The 26,844-nt window shown below is 43.6% G+C and overlaps 1 protein-coding gene across 1 annotated transcript in view; it reads right to left on the bottom strand.

The window, feature by feature from the left end:
• The window catches only part of MTUS2 (microtubule associated scaffold protein 2), a 295,553-nt gene extending 276,469 nt beyond the window's left edge, over positions 1–19,084 (bottom strand). The window contains exons 1-3 of the mRNA XM_051618292.1: positions 19,060–19,084; positions 18,200–18,371; positions 10,556–10,629 (exon numbers count right to left, since the gene is read on the bottom strand). The gene's annotated coding sequence lies outside the window, so the exon portion shown is untranslated. The remainder of the gene's footprint in view (positions 1–10,555; positions 10,630–18,199; positions 18,372–19,059) is intronic.
• Between the last annotated feature and the right edge of the window lie 7,760 nt (positions 19,085–26,844).

The raw sequence follows: 26,844 nt of genomic DNA, 5'->3' as shown, positions 1-26,844 counted from the left end.
TTCTTAGCTACTGCTGTGATGGATCCCAATAGTGGAACACAGATAAATCTGTAACTGTAGCTCAAATATGTTAAACAGATGAGCTCTGACAGGAATTATTTGAATGCTAGAAAAAATACAAATGCCAGACTACAATCCCACTTACTTCCAGAAGGAAAAATAACTAAGCCTACATATATTTTCTTTTAAGAATCATTAAAACAAATATAAGTAGCACAAATTTAACATTGCAAAACTCCACAATTCAAAAGTTATGAGTCATTCCTCCAAAACCTCATCATTAAAAATAAATTACAATACATGTGTTTGTCAATTGTTAGTCCAGCCTTTGAGGGCAATTGTATTAATTTTTCTAGCTTTTTTTCCCCCTCAGACTTTAGGGATTCTAAGAAGCTTATACATATAAATAAGACGCAAAACAGGCACTAAAGAAAAAAGTCATGGAGTACCAGGAGACCCACAAGAAAATTTAGGTTTGCAATTAATATCATTAAAATCTACTAGAAAAACAGAAAAAAGGAGGACTGTTTCAGACTTGGTCCTTATAGCACACACAAGCCATAGCAAGCTCTCAATGAGCATGGACCAGGGGAAAATTAGCTATTTTGGGAAGAATTGAATTCCCAGGCCCAGGGATGGACTCCCACTACATCCCAACTTCAGCAGAGCAACGTACCTCCATGCTGCCCTGTCCCCATAATTCTTATCTGATGAAGAAACCCAGATGCAACACCAGCACAGGGCCACAATGTATCCCAAGGTCGTTGGACAGGATGAGAACGAGTCGCCCTCCAGCCCATAGTACATTCCAAGCTCGCAGCCACAGGCACAGCAAGCAGAGACCAGAGATGCATCCAGAGAAATCCCTGAGAAAGTCTGCAGAGCTCTGTGGACTGCAGGGCTGGATTTTAAAAAGATGAAGTGCTACCAGCACTCAGCCCAGCTAACAGCAACAATGCTTGTGTCTTAGTGTCTGTAAATCACTGTGGCAATTACATATCTGAATGAGATACAGCATCTCCTTGAAAATGCACATCCTAGCATATATTACACAATTTATTCAGTTACTAGAACTATCAGAGGTTCAAAGACCTGTGTGGAAATACGTCTATCACCAAGATCAATAGTGATGCCTTTTATATATCAGAACTCTCCAGCTCCACGGTTACTACTTCTGTATATACGAAAGATTAGCAGGATATAAAGGGATCAGGTTCAGCTCAATCTATTAAGACAGTAGAAGAATCAAGCAGGCAGGTCTTTGACTCCAAAATACTTTCAAAGTTATGATGGAAACTGAATTGCCATAATATCTTCTGAGGAATATTAGTATTTACTCTAAAGCATTAAATCATCCAACATGTTTCTTAACAGTCATGAAATCATAGAATCATTTGGTTGGAAAATCTCTTTAAGATCATCAAGTCCAACTGTTAACCCAGCACTGCCCAGTCCACCACTAAACCATGTCCCTCAAATGTCTTAATGCCAAACACAAACACAACAGAATGGCAATACCCTAGTGTGGTCTGGGAGACCATTCACACCAGGGACCACTCTCTGCAGCAGCATGGACAAGACCAAATCAGGTCTGCTCCTTCTACCCACCAACACAGCTTCCCATCACTAGTCCAGCAAGTTTTAGCACTCCCAAAATGTCTTCTTGCTGACCCTGTGTGCCCTCAATACATACCCTCAGTTCCACACTATAAGCAATACTCTGGTGCCCACCATGTTTCACAAGCTTTGAATGGGAAAGAAAAGACACAGAGTAATTATTATGTGGCACAGGGCCCAGAAGAGACTCTGAGTGCTGGGTAGTGCAGAGCACAGAGCAGGGTGCACTGAGCAGTGCAAGTAAGCCACTCCTTGCCACATTCCCAGCTCTCATTCAGCAGTGTAGACAGTCTAATGAGATCTGATGAGCTACTCCACATTCACAGGTGGCAACATAATTCTGAGACTTGAAGAAGTTGTAGTTCACTTCAAAACCCATGGGATAGTAGAAGAACCGAACTGAGAGTATTTACAGTGAAACTGCACCAGCTTATACTGGACAAGCACAGAATATAGGTAAGTATTCTGTGGCTCAACATGTGATCCTAAGAAACTCCATTTGAGAGTCGTCACCTCCTAGATAATCAAAGTCAAGAATCAATAGAAAATGAGGGTTTCGTTTTTGTGATAGCTACCTTTGGACTCCTTTGGGGCCACATATGGCCCCAGTTGAGAGTATCTGCTCAAATGTCTGATTTTGTCTGGTAGGCATCCAGTCTCAGACCTGAAGTATTGTGGATGCTCTAGTATGTGCAACGGACGTTGTATGGATGGTGTCCTGGAGTACATAACTTGACTTTTTTTGTGTATTTTTTTTTCCTCTTGGAGGCAGCGAGTTATGTAAGCAGCAGTTTTGATGATTCAGGCAGGCAGTGAGAAAGAGACCTCAATTGCTCTCTTTTTAAAACGTGTACTTGTAAATTAAGAAGCATTTCAAGATTAGGCATCTGTCCAATTCTTTTAATCATTTAGTGTATTATGCTAATGAGGATGCTGTTTCTTTAATTATCATTTGAAGAAAAAATTGCATTCAGTCCCTTGATCTTCCTTAAAACCATCCCCATGCTTGATTCCCTCACAGGCTTTTAATCAGACAGCTTCAGTGTGAAACTCTGCATTTGAGAAAAACTCTCCTCAAAACTGGTTCACTGAGAAAGTTCAAATTGTTTTCACTCATCCAAGCTATATCCTCTACCACTTAGCAGCTTAGAAGGAAGGACTAAAAGACTCAAACTAGTTGAGCACTGAATGCACCTAATGCCGAAACCTATTATACTGCATACGTAACAGACACCAAATGCCAGGTCTTGTTAGATAGAGAGACAACTGAAGCGAGTTATAAAATACTACTATCCTGCAACACTTTACAGTTGAATTCAGTAAATCCTATTGAAAAAGCACTTACAATACACACATCACCAGCTGTTAGCTTTATTATGCAAAAGTAACCATATATGATGTTAATGGACATTTGTTACTAGTCAAACGGCTCTAACCATTTACAGAATCACAGAATCCTAGGGGTCGGAAGGGACCTCGAAAGATCATCTAGTCCAACCCCCCTGCCAGAGCAGGATCGCCTAGAGTACATCACACAGGAACTTGCCCAGGCAGATTTAGAATCATAGAATTGTTCTAGTTGGAGAAGGAAGACCTTTATGATCATCAAGTCCAAGTTTCATTGTGGCTTTCCGACTGTGCTGACAGAAGGTCATGCAATCAAAGCTCTGTGTGGGACCTCAAGCCCCACTGGATGTAAAAACCCATCCCAGCTGGCAGTGCCTCTCCTGCACCTCTGAGCTGGCTGCCCCACAGCATCCCCATTCCCTTGTGCTGCCAAAACATGGCACAGCCTGCCTGCACAGGCATCAGGTCAGGAGCCCCATGCCTCCATCCACCCACCCTCGAAGTGGCTTCACTTGGGGGGTACTTTGCCCCCTCACCTCTCCTTCAGGTGAGGATGTGAGGCTGGCCACAAACCTAATCTAGCCCAGCACACACCTAACTGCAGTGCCAAACAAGGCACAAGACCATCATCAATGAGCGTACGTACTCTCCTTCAGAGATGCAGAGCTGTGTAAGCTTTTCTTCTGAAGGGAGGAAAGGCCATTTTCTGAGTCATTGCTGAAGAAGCACTGGCTTCAACCTCCAAGGCAGACTCAGGACACCCCTGACATTCAGAGGAGAGGTTTATTGGCATTTCTTGGTTTGAGCAGCAGCCACCTTTGAATGAGCCTTTTGGTATCTGTTTCACTGCAGCCCCAACACTGTTGATCCTTAGCAAGTTAGTGTCGCATGAAGCTGCGCTGCACAATCGTGACTCATAGGGATGCTGGGGACAAGTAGCACTCCCCTAGGATACTACAGAAAGGAAAATTAAGATTTTTTTTTTTAATTATTTTTTTTTTATGTTCTAGCACACACTGCAATAACTAAACAAAATCTATACTCCAGTTATGGTACATGCATTTAGAGTTTAACCGCAGTTTCATGTTCTGCTTTCAGCCCACAGTGAAACTGAAATACTGGATTTCTTTACAGCTAAGACAAAAATTGCACTAACATCTTGAAGCAAAGTATTTACAAACAAATATTCTGACATCTCGTTTATCTGTTTTGCCTTAAAATTGGCTTATGCATGATTAATTATGAAAAATAAGCACAGCATGCTTTCATGTGCTTTTACTTTGAAATCAAGGTCACACTTTGTTTTGAAATTCAAAAAAACAGTATGTATAATATAATTAACATATCAGAAGATTATTTGCAAGTAACTTTATTTAAGCAGGATAAACCAGGAGCTTATGAAGTTGCTGCTATTCTGTCATTGCAGACAGATCACTTCTTAGCCTTTGTTTTTATCCTTCATTTTATTTGACTAATCCTTTGTATCGAAAGGATGCTTGGAGTAGCATCCCTCATTCTAAGCCACACAACACTGAAAGAAACAGTGCTCTTGTCCCAAAGCATTTACAAGCTGATTCCTGGTACATGGACTCAATTCCACCTGGGATGCTGCTCCTTAGAACCAATTCAGTAATGGTGTGGTTTTACACAGGAAATCTAGTAACCTAGACTCATTAAATCACAAAATCATTTAGGTTGGAAAAGACCCTTAAGCTCATCAAGTCCAACTGTTAAGCCAGCACTGCCAAGTCCACCACTAAACCATGTCCTTAAGCACCATATCTACACATCTTTCAAATACCTCCAGAGATGGTGACCCTGAGCATCCTGTTCCATTGACTGACAACCTTTTCAGTGAAGAAAGGTTTCCTAATACCCTATCTAAACTTTTTGTGAGGCATTGGAACTGGCTGCCCAGGGAGGTGGTGGAGGCATCATCCCTGGGGTGTTCAAAAAATGGGTGGACGTTTTGTTTCGGGAGATGGTTTAGTGGCTAGTGGTTGCAGGGCAGGTGGTTCGACTTGATCATCTTGAAGGTCTTTTCCAACCTTGATGATTCTATGATTTTAAACCTCCACTGGCACAACTTGAGCCTGTTTCCTCTTGTCCTATCACTTGTTACCTGGGAGAAGAGACCAACCTCCATCTCACTACAACCTCCTTTCAGGTAGCTCTAGAGAGCAATAAGGTCTCCCATCGGTCTCCCTTTCTCCAGGCAAAATAATCCCAGTTTCCTCAGCTGCTCCCTGTAAGACTCGTTCTTCAGACCCTTCACCAGCTTGGCTGCCCTTCTCTAGACACGCTCCAATACCTCAATGTCTCTCTTACAGTAAGTGGCCTGAAACTGAGCACAGTACTCAAGATGTGGCCTCACCAGGGCTGAGTATGAAACCCATAATCTATCTGAATACAACCAGTACATAATTTTGCAGGTTCTCTACTCAAGATATGCAGCTGCAGCTGCCCACATACTTTTGTGCCAAGTATAGTAAAATACTGGGAGATGCAGGTCTTGGAAGTCTGGATGCAAACCATCTTCCTCACAGGCACCTTGTCACAAGCCCTCACCAAGGCTAGATGTGAGTCCGTTCTGGTGACAGAGCAAGACCACGTGTTGCCAAGTCACTTGCTTCGAACAGTGAGAAGTTTATTTCTACATGCATGCTGTTTAAACCAGGTCTTTTTTATTAGTGATCTGAGTAACAACCATTTGTTAAGACTATACTTCTAAGACTTCCACAGAGCACAAGAAAATGTATCAACTTTTGACCTCAGCTTCTGTCCTTTCCCTCTGCCACAGGTGCTGTCCAGAGCCATCCCAAAAGCCAGCTGCAGCATGGACTTCATCTCATGAGTCTGCACAGCAGCCTAGAGCAGCCACTGTGGGCTTGCAAAAGGCCATATGGACTAGGACCTGCCAACCCTAGAGGTCTGACTGAAAAATAGCAGCCTCCCCATGTCAACATGAATTGTCAAAAAAATTGTGATGTCTATTGCAGAGCTAGAAATAAAAAAATGCCTTAACCATACTGCTGATATTTGAACAGCTTCTTTTTTAAATAGGGCAAACAATTTGTTCCACTGAAAGCTTGCTGATAACTGCAGTGACTGGGCTCAATTTCAATAGAATTGCCTTTTTCAAAAGAAGCTCAGTTAAGTTAAGGAGGTTACAAACAAAACACATTATAAAAATCAACACTAAAAGCACCATACTGAAGAGAAACAGGGTGTGCAGAAGAAAAATCTAGGGTCACTGCACATGCCAAAAGAAAAGCAGAATCTGAAGTATTGGCAAATCACAAGCTGAGAGGCTGAAGTCTGCTAGAAACCCATCAAATGAGGTAAGGGAACAGAATGAGGCACTCCTCAAGCACATAGCCTTGAAGTTATTAAAAATATTGTCACATTGAATTTTATTCTAGCAGAGAATCTTTTCTAGAAGAACCGCTTTACTAGTAAAACTTGCAGAAAATCTGCAAGTTCTAGTTCATTTCTTAATACAAAAAGTAGTGAAGTCAACTAGTTAATGTTTGTCTGATTTCTTTTACAATTGGAAAATAATGTGTACTCTTAACTAATATCTAATTTACTTGTTTGGATATTTTAGAAAGACAATTTCTCAAACCTAAAAACAATCATGAGCAAAACTGAGCAAGGGGAAATAGTCATACACAAAAATATAAAAGGACCTGCTTAGGGATGCTTCATTACATGTCAGAAAAAAAGAAGAAAATCACTGTGCTACAGCCCTGAAAGGAAGCTTTTTTGGTTGAAGAATCCTGGCTAGGGAGAGTGACAGCAACAGCAGAGAAATCTGTAAAACAATCCCAAAGTACATAACAGATGGGAAAAAAACCCCACACCGACAGCAATGAATACAAATTAACATTGCAGAAATGCAAGCAAATGATGGAAGGAAAAAACCCCGCAACATATTAAAAGCTATTGTGAGGTTTATGGCAACAGGAGCTCCTCCCTAAATGAAACAAGAATTAAGTCAATGCCAGGCAGTGAATTAAGTAACTGGCCATTCCAGACAAAAATTATGGAACAATTCAGAAAAATACAAACGTATTTCACAACTGCTTCTATTGTATGTTCAGAAAGATGCAAGATGCTATATTCACATCTGACAGTGATAATGACATACCTCCCATGCCATCAGTAACTGAAGAGAGCTTTAAATAGCCCCTCAGTTGAAACCCTGCATTCAGGAGTAGAGGGCAGAGGTACCAGTAAGTTTTGATTCAATAGCTGCTTTTAACTAGTATAGGTACTCCAAAAGCTCCTGGTAACTGGAAACAGTTAATATCACATCAGTGTTTAAAAGAGTTAAGTGGGATAACTTAAGCACCTATTGAACCATTAGGCTGACATCAGTAGTAGGCAACAGCGGGGAAAGGTTACCATGGGGCACAATCAATAAGGCATTGAAAGACAGTAGCATAATTAACACCAATCAACACAGCTGTACAGAAAATAGGCCTGGCCATGTAAATCTGATCATTTGTATGCAGTTACATCGTCATTTGGTACTGCTAGTGTGCTGACAGGACGTATTTCTAGTCTTGATTTCACACTACACAGTGATTTAAAATCATGCTATACATAAAATCCTGAATTAAAAGATTCACCATACTACATCAACACAGCTCATAGTAAATTAATTTCAAAAGTGGCTAACTAAATGAATAACTAAATGGAGCATTCCGATAACAGACTCCTTGTCAGTCCAGCAGGAAAAAAAATGCAGGGCATTTGGAAGCTGAAAAGAGCTACAAACTACCTCAAAAAGCAAGGCTCATTATTTACTGAAACAATTTACCTGTGACATGGTAGATTAATTACTACTGTCATCCTTTAAATCAAGACCTCAATGTCTTCTAGAGAAATATGCTAAACAATGAAAAATTAAGGGACCATTGCCAATATATCCTGCACTTCTGCACTGAGCAGGCAGTAAGAATAGATATTCATGTGGTCCCCTCTGGTCTTTAAACTTATAAGTCTAGGAAACAATGATGCAGACACTATTAATCCCTCTCAAACTTAATGCAATAAGTGAACCATGCTTAATCCATCTGATACAGTAGAAAGTGTCTTGAATATTTCTATAGGATTTCAACGGTAATCTAGTGTTAAATTACTGGATGACTTAAAATATTATTGAGTCACTTCCCTGAATTTCTGATTTCTAGCTGAAAGCACCAAAAATCTTTCCCTCTTTGAAGCATTTCACTAGCTGTTTGCATAAACACAGAGGCACAGTATCAAACTCTCAATCCACAAACTGCCATGCAGACCACTCTGACCTCTTCCTTAGGAAATGCTGTGGATTTTTTAAGCACTGTATTTCCACAGCATGTCAGGATGCCTCCCAACAGCTAAAACCACAACTGTACCACACTGACTGTAGGCAAACCTCTTAAGCAGGGTTTCACTCTTGTATAGCCCTCATCTTCCCACGCAGCACTCTACGATCAGTACAAGAGAGCTGAAAGTCACATTATCTCCACGTTATTTGCTCCTGCCTCTTTGAAACAAAACACAGGTTTGAAAACACCCTTCTTGCAGATAACTCTGGAACGAGCCATAAAAATTTATTCTCTCAGGTTTTCAGCAAGCATTCAAATTGCAGAGCAGCCTCCTACATTTATTTCTTCCTCTACTTGACATCTACTTCTGGCACAATTGTCCCCTTTAGAAGCTGAACACTCATCACAGAGCACATTCATTTTGAAGATTCCCAAAGCTTTTTTCCAGCTGATGGCCTTTTATTTCCAATCCTTCTAGCCAAAAGTAATCTAAATGTTCAGTCTGCTTCTTACATACCTTACTTTGAATACCATTGACACGTCATCTCAAAAGGCAGAGGACATATTAGTGAAACAGGTACTCAATACCTGTTAAAAGTCAAACAACACACCTTATGGAAGGAAATGTTTTAATACAACCTTTTGCAGAATGCTACTAAAAAATTACTTCCTCTGTTCTTTTTGGTGCATATGACCCCCAGAAGACACTGACTCACCAATTCAATCACCCGTTTCACTGCAAAAGCCACATCATCTGTGACTGAGCACAACTGCTGCCAGAAAAATAGCTTTAGACTTAGATGAAGGGATGGGATATTCCTCCCCAAGCTCCTGAGACTACACAGCTCCTATCACACAGCACTGTCCCCAAAGCCATCTGCATGTACAAAGAGTCCCTTGAAAGCCAGGGATCATGCCATGATGTCAGCTTCACCTCTCTGAGCCCTGACAGTCCCTATCAGCCCTGCAGCCTGGGCTGGAGAAGGAGACAGACACGGTATAGAATTTCCTACACTAAGAATTAGGATGCTGGGAATGTCCTTACCAACGACCTAGGTTTGTTTTCTCTTTGCTCCCATCTACTTTCTGCCCTCAGTCTGATGACCACAGAAATGTCACCCCTTCGAGGTCTCCTCACCATGTCCAGTGCTGCATGCTAGAGCCATGCCCCCAGGCTTTGCCTGGAGTCCTGACCCTCTCCTGGTGCTGGCTGCTCTTGCCAGAACTTTGACTCCAGGTCAGACCAGGTCCAATTTTCCCAATGGAAAGAGCAACATTTATGCCAGGTTGCCATCAGAACTCCTCTAGCCAGGCTGTGTTTTATCAATTGAGGAACAGGTTTGGATCTGGTCTCAGGAGATGCATACTCAGGGATACTGGGCTGCATGAACTGTTGTTGTTCTTCCCCATGGTTGCTCAGCCAGCAGGACATAGCAGGCTGTCACACCTTACTGATGCACGGGGAAAATCAGCTGTGAGCCTGCTGTAAAACTGAGGACACTAAGATCACAACAGGAAACTGTCCCATCATGACCATCACAGAAAAAGCAACCTCAGACCTCTGGTTTTATTTGGTCCATCCAGGGTTTGACAGTACGCTATACTGTAAAGACAATGTAGGCTCTGGAGGGAGGCTGTCTTCATTTTCTTGAGACATTTGAGGCTTTGGGACCATTGTCAGCCTATTACTGATGGGCAATCAAAGAACAAATGCTCAGGTGGCAAATACTGCCCTGCAACTTGCCAGCAAGGCTGTCATTTTTTTTTTTTCCTAGGTAAAAACATCACTGCTGACCTCCCAGAGGCTTCAGCAATAATTATTGCCCACAACTGAACACAACCTCATACCACCACAACAAATCTTTGCTAGGATCCATGTCACTGTCATCTCCAAGCTCACAGAGTTATGCCTTCTCAAGCATGGAAAACTAAGATAATAGGACAGTATTTGAAGATAAAGAAACCAGATTTAATTTAGATATGTAGTACATTGGGTTAGATATTCATATTTTCAATATATACCTACCAGACAAAAATAAAAAACATTAGGGAAGCAAAGGTCTAATTTTGTTTGATAATTCCACCCAGTAGGAGTGTGTCATGGTCTGCTTCCAAGTCCCCTTTATCTCCATTGTTTACACAGTTGTTAGAGGGAGTTTTCATTGGATAGATTAGTACTAACCTAAAAATCAAAGACAACTTGCAGAAGAGTTCTTTGGTGGCAAATACATTTAAAAGATCCAATCAGACATTAATAATACAGAAGACAAACTTACCCAGAATGCTGGAAAAAACAATTTTACTTCCATTAGTGATAGCTTGCCCTAGAAGACAGTCCCAGGATGGAAACCTTTAAAATAAATAAATAAATAAAAAGACTCATTAGAATTAGAGGAGGTAACAAGGACATACACTATCAAATCTTTTGTAATCGCAGTGCTCAAGATTGAACATCCTGCTCTTCTGATTATGATCCTGTCCAAGTTTCCTGGCATTAACTCACAGAAGCTGGTCTTTGTTGGGAATGGAATGAAGCAAGGCACCCACTCTGAAAAGGGGAAAAGGATACAAAAACTTTGCGAAACAAAAACTCTACATTTTCTGTTCCTCTTCCTCTGGAGTATCTTTAGAGTAAGACAATGCTTTCAAGTCAAATTTAGGTAGACAAGCTGAAGGGGAAGCACAGATAGAGCCTAGTCAGGTTTTAATGCATTTACAGAGACCTTTGTTTTTATGGGTCTCTGTGCTATTTGATGCCTTGTCCTCACACCACATTGTGGTGGGATAAAAGAGTGATAATATTACTATTCAGGGAGATTTACCTGAATTGGCTTGTGATGAGATCACCCAGAAAAGAATGGGAAGAAAGAGGAGAAACAAGAAAGGGTGAGGAAGATCAGCCAGAAAATACAGAGAAGGAGCTTCTCTCAGAAGTCAAGGAAAGACTGAAGTCACAAGAAATGAACATCAATAATCAGAGAACATGAGTTATGACATCAAAATACAACAGGTCAAGGCAAAGGAAATAAAGCCAGGCCTGAGAGTTGATAAGAGGTCATGAGATGTAGTTTTACCAGCAGCAAAGGGTGTCAAACTGCCAAGAATCAATGGTGAAACAAAAAGCTCTCTCAATCAGGATTGTGAGCAGATGACAAAAAACCTGGAAAAAAAATCTGTGAGGTTTTTTTTGTCATTTTGTGGTTTTGTTATTCTTGATTTTGTTTGTGTTTTTTCCTTGGTTTGTTTGTGTTTTGTTTTTTTAATATTATGTCAGTGATGTGCATTTGTATTATGATGGGAAAGGGGCAGGAGATACTAGAGTGAAGAGTTGACATATGAGTGTAAGGAAGACCAAGAAGAGGGATGTGACTGTGGGACAAGCAGAGCAGGTGGAGATCAGATAAGATCTGAGAGTACAATAGAGGAAAAGGCAGAAAAGGGGGAAAGACAGTTGAGGGAAAGGGGGAACGTCGAATGACACTCAATTTTTCCCTTGTGGTAAAGATCAGAAGATAAGAAGCTTAGAAGATACTAGAGGATGGAAGATCTAAATGGGATTTTAGGTAAGATATTTAATCCAATAATCTTTTAAAATGTTTAGTCACACGCAACTGATAGTTACTGTTCATGATAAATTTCATGTAAATGCAGTAAAATCCCAAATCCAAAGTAACTTGCAGCAAAACATGCAGTAATTACAATGAAATTTATATTTTAAGAAAAAATCCCAGGTATGCTCTGCTGTTTCCCCCTTCCCCACCTTCCATTCCCCAGCAAGGCAGGTTGCTTCTTTTCAAATAACTCAGTTAAATTAAGTTGCATGTTCAGCCTCATTAGCCACCATCTCCATTCCCCTGCGGTTTTAATTAGATAGGTCTCTTTGCACAGAACTACCTCAATTCTTCCCCCCTAAACAATCCCACAACATTGTTGTTGGTTTGTTTTTTTTTTATGTTAGCATTCTTCAAATGCTCCTAATTACACTGGAGGCAGCCAAGGCAATCAGAGTAGTGCTCTCCCATGGAGAAGGCAGGGCAGGACCTGCAGCAAGTGAGGTTGGACCCTGTGGGCAGGGCTCTTGCACACTGCTTTTTACCCACTTTAATCAAGACAACATCAACATGACAGACTTGAGCACAGGGTCAGACCCTCTCCGCATAGACACCAAGGCCCAAGGACATGGAGCTGACTTCCCCCAGCAGCTTCCATCCTGCTCCATTGTGCCCCCATGTTGATCCACCACCTCCACACCCAGCACGTGAAACCACACAGCAGGAACAAGGCCATGACACTCCACAGAAGCCAAGGGGACACAGTAGACCCCTGAATTCAGGATGATACCTGCCTGCAGCTCTTTCCCCAAAGAACCTACCCTGGCACACCTGGCACACCCACCAAGCATCAGGGAACAGCACTGTCCCAAAAGGCTCAGGAGGACCTGCTCCAACGGTGTGACCCGGCTTTTTTATTGAAATAAGCACAAGAGCAAAGGTACCAAGATCATAAGACCTGTTTCCTGCTGGAAATGGGGGTAAAGGCAAATGTTAAAAAAAAAAAAAAAAAAGGAAGTGGGGAAGATCAGCTCTGCCCATAAGAAAATCAAGACTTTTTAAGGGCATGATTTCCACTTCAGCCCCTATTTTCACTGTATCAGCAGAAAAAGACTGCACATCCAGCAAGCATGGCTAGCAGAAAACGGCGCAGAGCAAAGGACCTCTGCCCCACAGCTACCCTGCAAGCCCAGCAGAGTCCGAGGAGCTCAGCACTGCTCCAGGGCTATTCCTGGCTGCCCAGGGTCAGCAGCCTCACAGCAGGGATTAGAGCAACTTGGATTTGTTACATAAGGGGCATGTTGCCCGTGGCTCTTCTCAAATCCCGAAGACATTGCTGTTATGTAATAGGAACAGTCAAACAGGACAGCTTTTCTGTTATTTGATTTTTTTTAAGTGCTGAGCAGCTAAAAATTGACGTTGTGGGTCTGTCAGACTCAGTGTTATGTTCTCCTCTCTAATCAGTTTAACTATAAAGCTGCTGTTGCTTACAGGGACAGTGACTCAGCTCTCACTTCACCCAAGGCCTCAAGGCGAAGTAAAGCAACCTTCATTCACTTTCCACCAGGTCCTGGGTGGAGGGCAAAGTTTGAACTGAGCCTGAGGGCTTTGATTTCTTTAGCATCAGTATCTTGCTAGCTCTGCTGACATTAAAGGATTACTTATAAGAATAAAGGCTGTGGACCTGGCCCTAAACTTTGCTGTGTGGAGGCTGGATGGTGCTTGTGAGCCTCTCTGACACTTGGGCTTTCATCAATGAAAAATTCAAGTTCATCTGGCAGAGTCTCCAGAGTATCTTGTCTTCTGAAATTCTTACTGTAAATAATTCTAATGGTAATGTACAGAATTTTACATTAAACATCTAAATATCCACATAATCTTATTCAGGTAAATATGCATATTAACAACAAAATCCATTTTTTGACACAGCTGTAAGCCACTTAACTCATACTTAGGGCATGTACCAGCAATATCAAGGATGGGTTGACACAGATGTTTCAGGAAGCCCTAGTCAGTGATATGATCAAGCTGCTGTCATATCAAAATTAGCACTTTGCCCAGTCGGGTTCTGGTTTAGATACTAACTTGTTACCAGCTTACACACTATGTTTAAGAAAATCTTCCATTCTTTTAAAATGTTCTTTTAAAGTTTTCTTAGTTTAAGATCTAAAAAGGAGGGAAAAGCACTTTTTCTTCCAGATCTCTGATCCCCTATCTGCTCTCCTACACTTTAAACCTTTTAACACATTGAAGAGACAGCCCAGCTTTAGTGATTGTGATGAGTACTTGTCTTAGCATTAAACCCCAAAACCCTTAGCAATAAACCCCAAATAATGTATCCAGATTGTGACCAGGATATAAGCACTTGCTCCTGATCTCCGTGCTTCTAGTCTTGTGCATGAAGACATTTGATTTCACTTAAATTGTTCCCAGTGATTGTTTTACGAATGCTTCCATTTTAAAGCCTCACTAGTATATTGCATCAACAGCTAAACAATTCTTTATCATAACAGCAAAAGAACCTCAGATCCCGATGGTCTGGTAGAGCAGAAGAAATGCATTCATTCTGAGAGCATGGCTCTATCCAGCACACTCAAGTGCAATTTAATTCTGAATGTCTTATCTGTGCCCAGCATCTTGCCTGCTTTCCTGTGCACAGCACATCATGATTCCTCCCAGCATTCTGGCATGAAGAAATTACATCGAGCTTGGAAATGCTTAATACAAAGCTTTATTTTCCCCCACCACAATTTAATTCTTGTTCAGTAACACTAATGTATCATGCAGTGCATTCATCTGGTCCCTTTGAATTTTTCTGGCACTATAAACTTGAGAATTATGATGAGGACTGCCTTGGGCTGCAAAAATCTCAAGTGGCTTAAAGGGTTGTTGTTCCACGTGCCTCATGCAAAACTTGGCAGGGATGACACATGCCAGAGCAGGAAAGCACTATTGGAGCATCTCTGTTCAAGCTATCCTCGCCTGCCAGACTGGCTCTTTGGCAGCCTTAGCATTTTGCCATAACTTCAAGCACTCTGTGGGGATAAAAAAATAGTTTAGGATAACCTACCAAACAGTTAAAATTCAAAAGTTAAACATTAATAGATAAATTCATTAGCCCAGCATGTGCTTCAGATGCATGTTTACATTTTAACAATTATTTCAAAGGAAAGACGTTCTCCTGTAAGTGTTCGGTGATTACTGCTGTGAAGCAAAACTTTCTTCTAGCTCTGCATCCCATACAACAGGTGATTCAAAGAAGTTTTATCTCTGAGCAGAATAGCCCTTAGGCTCATATAAGAAGCAGCAATCTGTATTACAGCATCATCTAAATTAAGATTCGTGATTGCAGGCTATGAAGGGAATCCAAGGAATTTTCAGTCGATGCTTTTGCTAGTTTTGAGGATTGCATAAAACCACTGATCTGTAAGAGGTGTCACTACAAAAAGCCTGGGAACTGCTGCTACACCAGATGTTGCTGAGGATTAAGTAATTTGCAGAGACTTTTGATGTGGATGCTTCTGCTGGAACAAAATGGACTTCTCCATCCACAGTCCCCAAACCCCCTGTAAGAGTGAGGCCACATAAACCTCCCAGGTTTTAGAAAGAAAGATAAGGCAGTGTCTTAACCAATTTTGCTACAGTGATACAGGAACATAACTTGGACATCCTTACCTCCCAGCCAGTGCACCACTGGTCCCACTTCCTGCACAGCCCTGTGTGCTGTGCAACACTATGCCACAAAACAACAATAACTTCTCCTTGGGCAGAAAACAATTCTCGCTTTGAAACATGCAGATGCACTATCTCAGGAGCCTTGAACTTGTCTGCTTGACTGCCAGCTTTGTAGCCACTTAATTGAAAAAGAAAATAGAATTCCTTAAAAAAATCACTAAGGTGACAGTTTAAATAAAGGCTTCCAGACAGCCCTTTCTTGTACTGAAGGCCTGTTTTTCAGATGCTTTGAATGTTTTACAGATTTGCCTTTTGGCTGCAAAATACTAACCTGTTTCTGTATCATAACAGAGTAACACAGGACAGAGCTTTAATTGGTATACATCACTTGGTTGTGAAGTTATGGCAATTTAGACCAGGTAATCATTTTTACCCTCTTGCTTCTCACCTTACAAATCGTCACTAAGGTCTTTCTCCTTAAACCAATGGCAGGGACACTCAGACGGTTACAGCACTTGGCTTTACTCTGGAGATCTTTTTGGTGACCTTGGGTGAAACACTGGAACTTACGCTCTTCTCTATTTTCCACTGGAAAATGGAGAATAGCAAGATGATACCATGTAATTGCAATTGACAGAATAAAAAAATAAGGTTTTCAGAAAGCAAAGCATTAAATGCATACCCAGCAACAGAAAGTGGCAGTGTTCCCAGGCTCATGAGGATGGTATTTATATTAGGATAGTGCCAGAATATATTATATAAAAATCTATCAGAATTCTTTTCCTGAAGAAAGACTGCTTCAACAGGCTTGAGTTTGCAATAGAATGTTCAGGCACCAAACAAACCATCATGCACACAAGTTCTGCTGCTCTTTGTTACATTTTTTCTCCCCTTTCAGCTACTTAACAAAATTGACTGCAGAACGTTCAGTAAAAGTTGCATTTAAACAAGGCCAGTATTCGTAATTATAAATAACTTGTTATAAAATGCAATACTTGTGTAGGAAAAGCATTTGCTAATTCAGCTGTGCCTTAGTTGTCTTTTTAGCAAATTTCAGCATCCAGCCAGGGGATGGAAGGGATTCTCTTGCACTGCTTGTTGCTGGCAATTCAGCAAGTATCTTTACTGAGATATGCATGATTATGTCTAGATGTTTTCTCCTTCAGAGTGTTCAATCAAATATTAATCTGACCACTGTGTACTATTCTCTATCATATTGTGCTTCACTTTGTCTACCACTGTATGACTCTACAGAGAGAGCACATTTCACTGGAGCTCACATATATGGCTTCTCTATCCTGTGCTGAATTCTGGTGCTTCCTCCATAAACTTAGGATAGTGAATGTACATTGGAAGCTGAAAGTCTTGTTTTTTCTGATTATGAGGGAGGACTATTGAACTCTGAGCACAGCCCCTGATGTGCTGTTGTGCTTTACAGATGTGAAGAGCTGCACTTCTGCAGTAAATACACTGAGAGCTCTCCTCTCCCCACTGTCTTCCTAAACATCTAGCACTGCTTACTGTACCTTACATTTATTTTGCATAGAAATACACACTCCAGAAATTTAGGCCAGGAGTTTTAAGCTACTTTATTGTTTATTACCATCACTATCACTAACACAACAGACAACACCCTCGTAAACTTGACCATAGAAGAAGCTTTGCTGTAAAGAAACGAAAAACCACCTGTCTGACCCAAATGTACACCTGTCATTTGTTAGATCAGTACCCAAATACCTACCTCTGACCTTAAAGAGATGGATGTAAGGAAAGACACGGCACCGTATCAAAAGCTACTTTTGACAAACCACATGGACACAGCCTTGCAAAGATTTTCTCAACCCCACCTCTTCTCAAGTAGTAATTCCCATACTCAGAGTGCATTGCTCAAAGCATCACTTACAGAACCCCCCATTTGTACATCAAGATAGGACTTTTTTTTTTTGCAGAAATTAAGGTGATGAAAAATAAAGCAGATTGAGAAGTTAAAACCTCACTGGCACACGTGTAGCTCAGTAGCACAGGCTGTACTGCTCTCCACAACAGATTGCAGAGATAGGAGACAAGTAGCCGGGTATATTTAATTGCATTGGAAAAGGCCAAACTCGTAGAGGGTTTATGCAGCAGGAGATACAGAAAAGCCCACATCCCTGCTTGAAATCGAGGATGAGAAACAATAAAATCCACAAACACTACACTGAATGTAGAGAGCATGAGACAATCCCTGCATTAAACCTTATGAACCAAAACAAAGTATTTATGCATTCTTTTCTGTCCATCCTGATTGCTGCCAAGTGTCTCCTTAATGCAGTCATCCATTGCAAAGTTAACCTGTGTGCAAACACTTGACATTTAATTATTTTGCTATCAATACCTTATTATCAGTAAATATTTCTAGTACTTGAGCCTCTGAGAAACATTTATTCATTTTTTGATCTTTGCAGTTTTTAATGCAATGATAAATGTCAAGGCTTCTGCTGGCTTGCTCTCTTCACGCTGAGGGTGATCAGGAATCACTGGCTCCCTAACAGGGGTGGTGGTAGGGAGCACAGCCTGGTGCCGAGGCTGAGGGCACAAACCACTCGGCACTGCTGACACCTTTGGGAAGCACTGACAGGGACCGAGAAGAAAGAAGCAGAGGCAAAGATAGCAAGGGAGATTAAGTGAGGAGGAGAAAAAGGTACCCCGACTCACCTGAACAGAGTTGGAAACAACCGACCTAGACGAACTGTTTTTCAATCAGAGACTTTTCATCCGAGCAGGGAGGCGTAGGCCTATTGCCCTGTCATCCAAGGAGTTGTTACCTTCCCCTTCCCATCAAAACACCAGCTTATAATTCACAGGAGCTGCGTTCTCCTTCGCCGTTCTTAAGAAAAATAACGAGAAGCCGCTGGACTCCAGAGAGCGGGGGGAGGGAGCAACCGCAGCTCCAGCGCCAGGAGCCGCTGGGATGCGGGAACTCGGCACCTGCCCTGACCCCGCCACCCGCCCCGCGCGGGGCGGTCACGCCGCTAGCGCACTGCCGGCAGGAAACAGGCCGCTTTGTGCCTTGCCCCGATGCTGCACGGAGGGCAATGCCCCCTCGAGCCAGCCCATGTGTTAGCGTCCTCAAAACTTCTGGCTGAATAGACTGGGTAACAGATATTATCCATCTTAATAAGCTGGGCTCGCTTCGCTCTCTCACCACCCAGACGTGCGGCTTCACCTCAGGCAGCGGAGAGGAGCAACCCACGGACCGACCGCGTCCGCCACCCGCGGTTCCCGGAGCAGTAGGAAACCCCCAGCTCGGAGCGCTTTTTGCCCCGGCCCCGGCGAAGACGCTCCGGCGGGGCAGCCGGGACTCAGCGGCTGCACCGACCGCCCGGACGGGGGGAGAGCAGCGCAGCCCCCGGGACACCCTCAGCCCCGGAGGGGCAGCGGGGGCGATGAGGGGCAGGGAGGGGGCACGGGCACACACACCCCACAGCGGGAAGCGGAGCGCTCGCTGCCCGCGCAGGGACGGGGGATGCGCAGGGTCGGGGGATGCGCAGGGACGGGGGACGCGCAGCACTCACCTGCCTCCGCGCCGGCGGCTCCTCCCGCCGGCAGGCCGGCGCGGCCCGCGGGCCGTATTTATAGCCGGGCGAGGCGCAGCCGCGCAGCAGCGCCCGCCGGTGCCGCCGCCCCGAGCCGGCCCGCAGCCCCCCCTGCCGGCCCGCCCCGCGCCCTGCGCCGCCCCCCGCCCCGCGGCACCGAGCGCCGGGCACCCGCAGCCCCGCGGCCCCGCAGGGACCGACCGGCCAGGGCATCGCGGCGGAGGCGGCGATACAGGTCAGAGGGAAAGTTCCCGTGATTGCGTGTGTGGGACGCTTCTGTCTCTGCCCGTTTTTCCCGGTAATTGCCGTGATTACGTGAGCAAATTAACACCCGGTTGGCAAATAGGTGGTTTATAGTGGATTATCGAATGGGGAATTTTCCGGGAATATAGGTACGGGTCCGTGTCTGCCAGTGTCTGCAAAACAGTCCCTCGAATGCCATCAGAAATGGGACTTGTTCTCCCAGTTCTCCCTTACTCTGAGTTCATTTCTATTTTACTTTAAAATTAACAAGAAAATGAATAAATAAATAAATAAATAATAAGCAGACATGCAAAGTTGCTTTTCAGCAAAACTTGTAATTCAAACGGTAATAATCTCCATCACTTTTCTATGTTTAAGCTCTTGCCTGGGGGTTTTACTCCCGTCAGGAAAGCAAGGGTTGTGATACCGGCTGAGGCTCTTGCTGGACGTTTGAAGCCTTATCTGCACCTCCAGCCAGCATTCCAGCTATCTCTGTCAGTGTTGTCACATTCCCGATGAGCCAGCGCTCATTGTTTCAATCAGCTGTTAAAATCAGCAGCAGGCACGAGATCAGATGGGAGTTTTATGATCTATGTCTAATGCTGGGCAGCTCAATTAATTTTTATGAAGTCCTCTGGGCAAGTGCATGAAGGGGGATGGTGAAGGGGTTCCCAGTTCTCGAGGCTGGCCGGATGCTACACAGCGTCCTCCTGCCTGGGAGCCCTCACAACAATATTTGGAGGCACCAGGAGAAGGGCCAGGAGTTCAGGACCTACACACAGAGGTATGACAGAGCAAGTGTCTGGGAGTCCAGTGAGAGCTGGGCAGAAATGTCCATGGTCTGCATCCCAGCTCCAGCCCGGCCCTTTGACAGCTGAAATCTGGTGTAGCATTCTGGATAGGCTTCCCTTACGTAGTGCCTGTCTGATCAGGCTGATGTTACAGCCTCACATGGCAGGACAGTCACTGTCATAGGATATATCCTTATTGCCCGACAACACAGTAACTTCCTTATTTCTGCCTGTGCTCAAACACACTGTGCTCGCATCTGTCTGCAGTTTGAAGTGCCAAGTACCATCCCTGTGGCACCAAAAGTGAGTCTCTTATCCTTAGGAGACCTTCCTTTACGGTTTGTCTTCCCTGATGAACAAAAGCTGTGTTCCCCACCCCCATTCCCACCACGCTGGACTAAATGCTACGCTTGAGTTACGAAGACAATGAAGATAAAGCATCTGAGCTGGTACCGTCGCTGAGAGCGTCTCTTCGGCTGCCACAAAGGAGGACCCTGAAGAGACAGGCACTGGCAGGTTTAGCTGTGGTGGTTTGAGGCATGAAAGCCCCCCCCACCAGCTCTGCCGAAGTTTTCCAGCCCCCAACAGAACAGGCAGCAGAGGAGATGTGGCCACACCTCTGTTCACAATTCCGAATATTATTTACATTCAACCCCTGAGCTTATCTACGGCCAAAATAAGGGGAAGAAAGGGCTGAGGAGTGAAGGAAACCATCCAACACCTCAGCCATCATTTTTCAGAAAGTATCAGTGCCACTTGTCATGTCCAAAGGCATCACCATGCAAGCGTTGATGACAGGGACTTACAGAGAAGGCAGGCTTCCACTGCCCTCTTTTTACATTAGTACTTGCAAGGATCCACCGGCTGTATTAAAACACAGACAATAACTGAGAAAGCCCAAATTCACTAAAAATATTAATTGGACTGCCAAAACATATTACGTGAAAAAAAACAAACAACAAAAAAGCAAGCAAACAAAAACAAATAGATGTTGGCATTGAGTTTCTTCCCTCAACAGAACATTTTGTAAACAATTATCACTCCCAGCACTTGACTTCTGATCATGGAGCTACTGCACTCTGAAAGATAATCCATGCTATTATCACACCTAATTAAAAGCTACTTGGCTGTCAAATGTGGGGTCCACTTTATTTTTAGATGCTGTGCAGAAGTTAAATTATCTACTGTAGATAATTCACATAAACTTGTTTTTCTCCAACATTTGGCAGAGAGATTTGTAGTCCATACAAATGTACAACTAGAGATTTCCTATGCGACTCCAACAAACAGAAGGGATAACAAAATACTGTTATTTACACTACAAAGAGTAAAATATTATGATGAGGTAGTAGAAAGATTTATAAATGTAGGCAGAGGGGTTTCAAGCTCAGTTTCAAGAACATCTTCAAGCTGAAACCACTTTGTTGAAGTGTTTAGGAACAAGCTGCTGCAGCTACAGAGAGGTGGCAGAATAGCCTCACACATAGACCTGGAAATAGAAGGCATGGCCCAGAGCAGGGACAGCCTGCCTGTGAGCATGCAGGACTGGACACAGTCCTGATGGAACTGGGGAATGGAGCAACCACATGCCATGGCCATGGCTGATGACTGACCCAATGAGACCCCCAAGTTCTCCCTCCCTGCCATAAGGGTAGAGGCACCTTTTGCTCTCCATCCTCCAAGTTCCATCTCACGTGTGTAAAAAAGCATAAGGACACCTCAGTGACTGACTGCACTGAGGGAGATGGTGGGACCAGGGACCGAGATGGACTGCTGGTCATCCACACTGAACTGCTAGTGTGCAGTGCCTGGACACAGGCTGGGGGTGACATGCAGGAGGGGCCCTGCCCAGCAAGCAGCAGAGGCAGGACTGCACTGCTTCCCAGCTCCTTCCCCCTGTACTGTCTTCCAGCTCTGCCTGAGGAGGCTTTGCAGCCACAAACTTCCCTCCTGCCCCATCCCAAATCATACAATACAAACCCTATCTTCATGCAATAAAACACCATTCTTGGGGGCTGCAACACAGCTACTACAGTAGTTGAGACAAAATAAATTAAAAAACAAAAAAGGAAGGGAAATATCAGCACATTAATCCCAATAGTCTTAGGGCCACAGGGGCACCAGATGGGAGACCAGGATCAAACACTATGCAGCATGGGTACCTCCAATCTGTGCCACTTGGCCTTGGGATCAGAGAGCCTGGCTCTGTTTACTTAGTGGTAAATACAGAGCTGGTGATGCCAGAAGGCTGCACCAGGCTTGTTTCTCTGCAGAAATTAACAAGAGCTTATTTACCAGCAAAGTGATTGCAGCTGAAAATATGGTGGGGTTTTTTTTCTATTTGTTTTTATTGGATTTTGGGGGGTTTGTTTGTCTTTGTTGGTTGGTTTGGGGTTTCTTTTTTTTTTTTTTTTTTGGGGGGGGAGGGGCAGTGTTCATGTTGTTTTTTTTAATTACTGTAGTCCTATCATCTATTTTTATTTAAGCATCATCTTAAACTTCAGTTACACCAGCTAAAACTCAGGCAGTGACATACTTGTCCCAGCATGAAGCTGTCTGATATGGACTTGGGTATCCTCTGGTCTGGAATAGCTGTAACAACATAACCTCTTTTCTGTTGCATCAACACGAGAGGTGACAGTGTCACCTGTTATCAGTGTAATTAAAGTGGGACAACTCTTGTGTCTTGGTAAACACTGAGGAGCTACCTTTAGCTGTGACTGCTGCTCTTTTCATCAGGGGAGAGGCTGATTTGTCACATCCCCCCAAATGACCTATGCTGTAAAGATGTAGTGGAGCTCTTATAAATTACAGGTAAACCAATTGATTCTCTCACCTGTGAATGTTGCCTAGCTAATTTGATGAGAAATAAAAGGCTGTAACCGTGGCAAATCTATCATGTAGAGCAAAGAGTCTTGACAGAAAAATATCAACTTAATCTATTAAGTCAATTGGTCTTTCATTCCAATTATGAGGACTACCTTGTACACTCAAATTACTAGTGACTGAAAGTCCTGCAAAAGCACATTGCATTAAGTATGCAGACAGCAATAAACTGACCATTTTTAGTAGGATGCAGCCAAGGGGCGAGGATGACTTCAAACACTCTTTTCAAATTACTTGGATTATTTTAAGCCATAAATTCAGACCCTTCTGGGACCACAACAGTTGCCTCTCTGAGCTGTGTTACTGCTTGATAACAGCAGTGAAACACTGTAGACAGATGATAAAGCAGTTTGATGTGAGCTCCTGCGAATGACACCATGGAAGAAATCTGTCCCACGAGACCTGAAGAATCCCAACCATGAAGAAGAGTAATTGCAGTCAGATAAAAATGGCAGCTTGCTCAACACATCGACTTCCTCTCTGAATACATATAATTGAGCACATTTTCTTGGATGAAGGGGATTTTTTGTGTGAATAATTTCTAATCATCTTGTGTAAGGATTGCACAATTTAAGTAACATATACAGGTCTTTCATTGTTTTTTCCATTTTGTATTGAGAAAACATTACAGTTGAGGGAAACTCAACTGTTCTGACAATCTGAGCAGTGTGACTCTGTGTTTTATGAATTGTAATTTATTTATGCTGTTGCATACATATCTGCATATATATACATATGTGCAACTACATATATGTAGCCAGAAATCTGTTTGCAGGTCTGCATCTAGTGCCTTTTGAGTCACAGAGAAGAGAGGATCCTTAGATCCAAACAATTCCCATTCAAACAGCAGTGTCTAAGACAACAGCATGGTCACATCCCAGGTGAACCACCTCCATCCAGCTCCTTAGCCAGGAGGTGGGATTTAGAGACTGGCAGAGCTTAGAGCAGGAAAACAAGAAGCTCCAGTGTTAAACCTTGAGTGCAGGTTGGTGACTGCTTGCAGAGATTGGGCTGCTGCTATCAGGTGAGTGACACACTGTGCCCACCTTGCACCTTGAGGACTGAGTCTCTAGTCCTTTCCCCTCCTTTCCCCACACCTCCAACCCCAGCCACCAGCTGGCTCCCTTGCTTGCCACAGCCCCACTACTTGTCAAACCCGTGCTGGGGCCTCTTCGTTTCACTAACCCTGCCCAAACCACTTCAGCCATCACTGCACAGCAGGACCATGGTACTGCTCTCCTCGTAGCAGCTCCACTATTTGCTGGAGCTGCTCTGAGCCATGCAGGTATTGCAAGAGACTAACACAACAACAAAGGCCAAGTGATTTGCCTTCTCCTGAATTAGCATGTTGAGCTGCAGCAGCACCAAGGCTGTGACAGACTTCTCGGGATGGGGTCAGGAGGCACAACCCTCAGAGCCAGCAGCTGTGTGGGCCCAGGGCTGCCTTGGCATCAGATCCAGTCTCATTTGTGGGGGTTCATTTTCTGCCAGGTCAATAAACTGAACTGCCCTATGAAAGGGCCAAGTGAGAGCCAGAACTAGTACATGGGATTGGGAAAGCAAGAATGGGAAAAAAATAAAGAAGTACATGGAGCAAAGAGATGAAGGACTTCAATTTTTGGCAGAGCAGTTCAGATTCACTCAGATGTTTCATGCAGCTCTGCTTGCTAAAAGGTAGCTAGTAGCCCAGAAAACCTTCCCTCCCCAACAGCCAGGCCAGCTCCCCTTCCTCTCTGCACACATGGCTGGAGACCTGCACAAGGAATGGAGCAGGAAGGAGTGGGCAGAGGGAAGGATGGATAATGGGACCCCCTGCTCCACCTCACATCAGTTGTGAAACCACAATGTGGGTGTTAAAACCCACAGCCCACACTGCGGGCTGGCTTAGGGAACTGAGATGCAATTTTTAAAATTTCAGGAGAATGGTTTTAGAGAAACAATCCCTGTGCAATAGAGAAACAATCCCTGTGCAACATAACCAGCGGTTGTACCTCTACACATAAAGGAGCAAAAGGGGCTGCAGGCTGGGGAGTACCTTGCTTAAGGTAACATTGCACACCAGCCACATTGCCTCTCCAGCCACCCAGAGAAACAAATGGCAGAACGAAAGGACACGTAGTGTTGTTCTGTGTGTCAGTGGAGGGAGAAAGGTGTGCAGAAAGTACCTGTTCACGAAACACCCCTGTTCAGAAACCATGAACACGAAGAAGGACCTGGACCTAAACTGAACAGCACGTTACACTTAAGTTAGGGATATGAATGCACCCAGCTCTCCTCCAGCAACTGAGCAGCACCCCTTTGTCTGTCACATCCCATCCATTATTTTGGAGATCCACCATTGCTTGTTTAAGTCCCTGCTTCACCAACCATCCTCACTACTGCATTCTCCATTCTTCACCTTTATGGAGTGTTAATTCATCTGACAAAGAGGCAGAGGAGGAGGAAGGTGTGACTATTAAAAAAGCAGCAGGAAGAATGCACTCAGGAATTTTATATCAAGCATTCAGCCTTCCTGGTGAAGTTACTGAGTTCACTGGAGAGTGAAGCATTTTTTCCCTTCAGAATTAATGAAACAGAGGAGGATGTCTTGGGGAATTAATAAATACAGTTTGCATACACAAGAACAATGCAAAATGATGTAGAGGATGAAGAGGCAGGAGCACGATTGTCTGGATCATCACAGGCTTTCTGGAGAAGTCCACTGTCTTGGCTGCTTTATCCATGAGGATGAACACCACCCAGCACATATCTTTCACTGTGAGCATTTTCAATGCCTCTTTCTGAACATCATGTTCAGCATCATCTTCCTCAGATTAATCAAGATCAGTCAAATCAATCAAGCATGAAAGACAGGAGAAGAGGGTAATTCCTGGGCACCCAGTCTCAGACAAAGCAGCCATGATCATTTCAAACCATGATCTGCTCACTAGTTCTGATGGGGAAAACTGCTTCACTAACCATTGCATGGCGAATGCTCCTGCTTTTCAGGAACATATTCTTGGTGGGAAGGGGGAGTACAACTGTGTGTATTTTCTTCACAGGAACCAAAGTAAGAGCTGAAGACACTTCACAGCTCCTCCAAACCCATGATTTCAGTTCCTGAGGCACTGAATGTTGCTGCAAGGTGAACAGGAAACCAAATGTACCAACAACTGGAGCTTTGTCTTTGAGGATGTTTGTACTGTCACTGAGCCAGACCACTTCTGGGAGCTTAGGCAGGTCAGCTGTGAGACTGCAGGGTTATGGACTTTGCCAGATGTGCTGGACATTCCCATTGTGCAGGTTGCTAGCAAAGGTCAAAGTAGGTTGTTTACAGTGGAGGTTTTTAAGGCCAGGTTGGATGAGACTTTGCGCAACCTGGTCTAGTGGTAGGGTTCCCTGCTCATGGCACGGGGGCTGGAACTTGATGATCTTTAATGATTCTATGATTCTATGATAAACAGTGACCAGGGAATACAGAGCACAGCCGAGTCCTGGCTAAGTCAAGCCAGCTTTGTTGGAGCAGTGGTAGATATAGGCATGATAATGCCTCTCTGCATCTCCTTCTGGGAGCGATGGAAACTGTAAAAATCAAGAATAAACTGAATTTAGAATTGTGCCAGCTAGATTTCCTCAGAGTACAGTTAGATAACAACACTAAAGAAAATAGCTGGTTTACAGTAGAGCTGCTGTTACCTGTAGCATTCAACTGCTGGCAGAGCTGCAGCGAGTAATTTTCTGGGAAAACTCATTGCATGTAAGTATGTGAGGGTGGAAAACATAGTACAGATGTGGACCAGGATGAAAACAACAGCTGCACAGTCACAGCCAGAAAAGCAAAGGGAACTGACACTTGCATGGATGC

The sequence above is a fragment of the Apus apus genome, chromosome 1 (assembly GCF_020740795.1).
Source record: "Apus apus isolate bApuApu2 chromosome 1, bApuApu2.pri.cur, whole genome shotgun sequence".
NCBI lineage: Eukaryota > Metazoa > Chordata > Aves > Apodiformes > Apodidae > Apus > Apus apus.
This window is presented reverse-complemented; position numbering and strand designations above follow the sequence as displayed.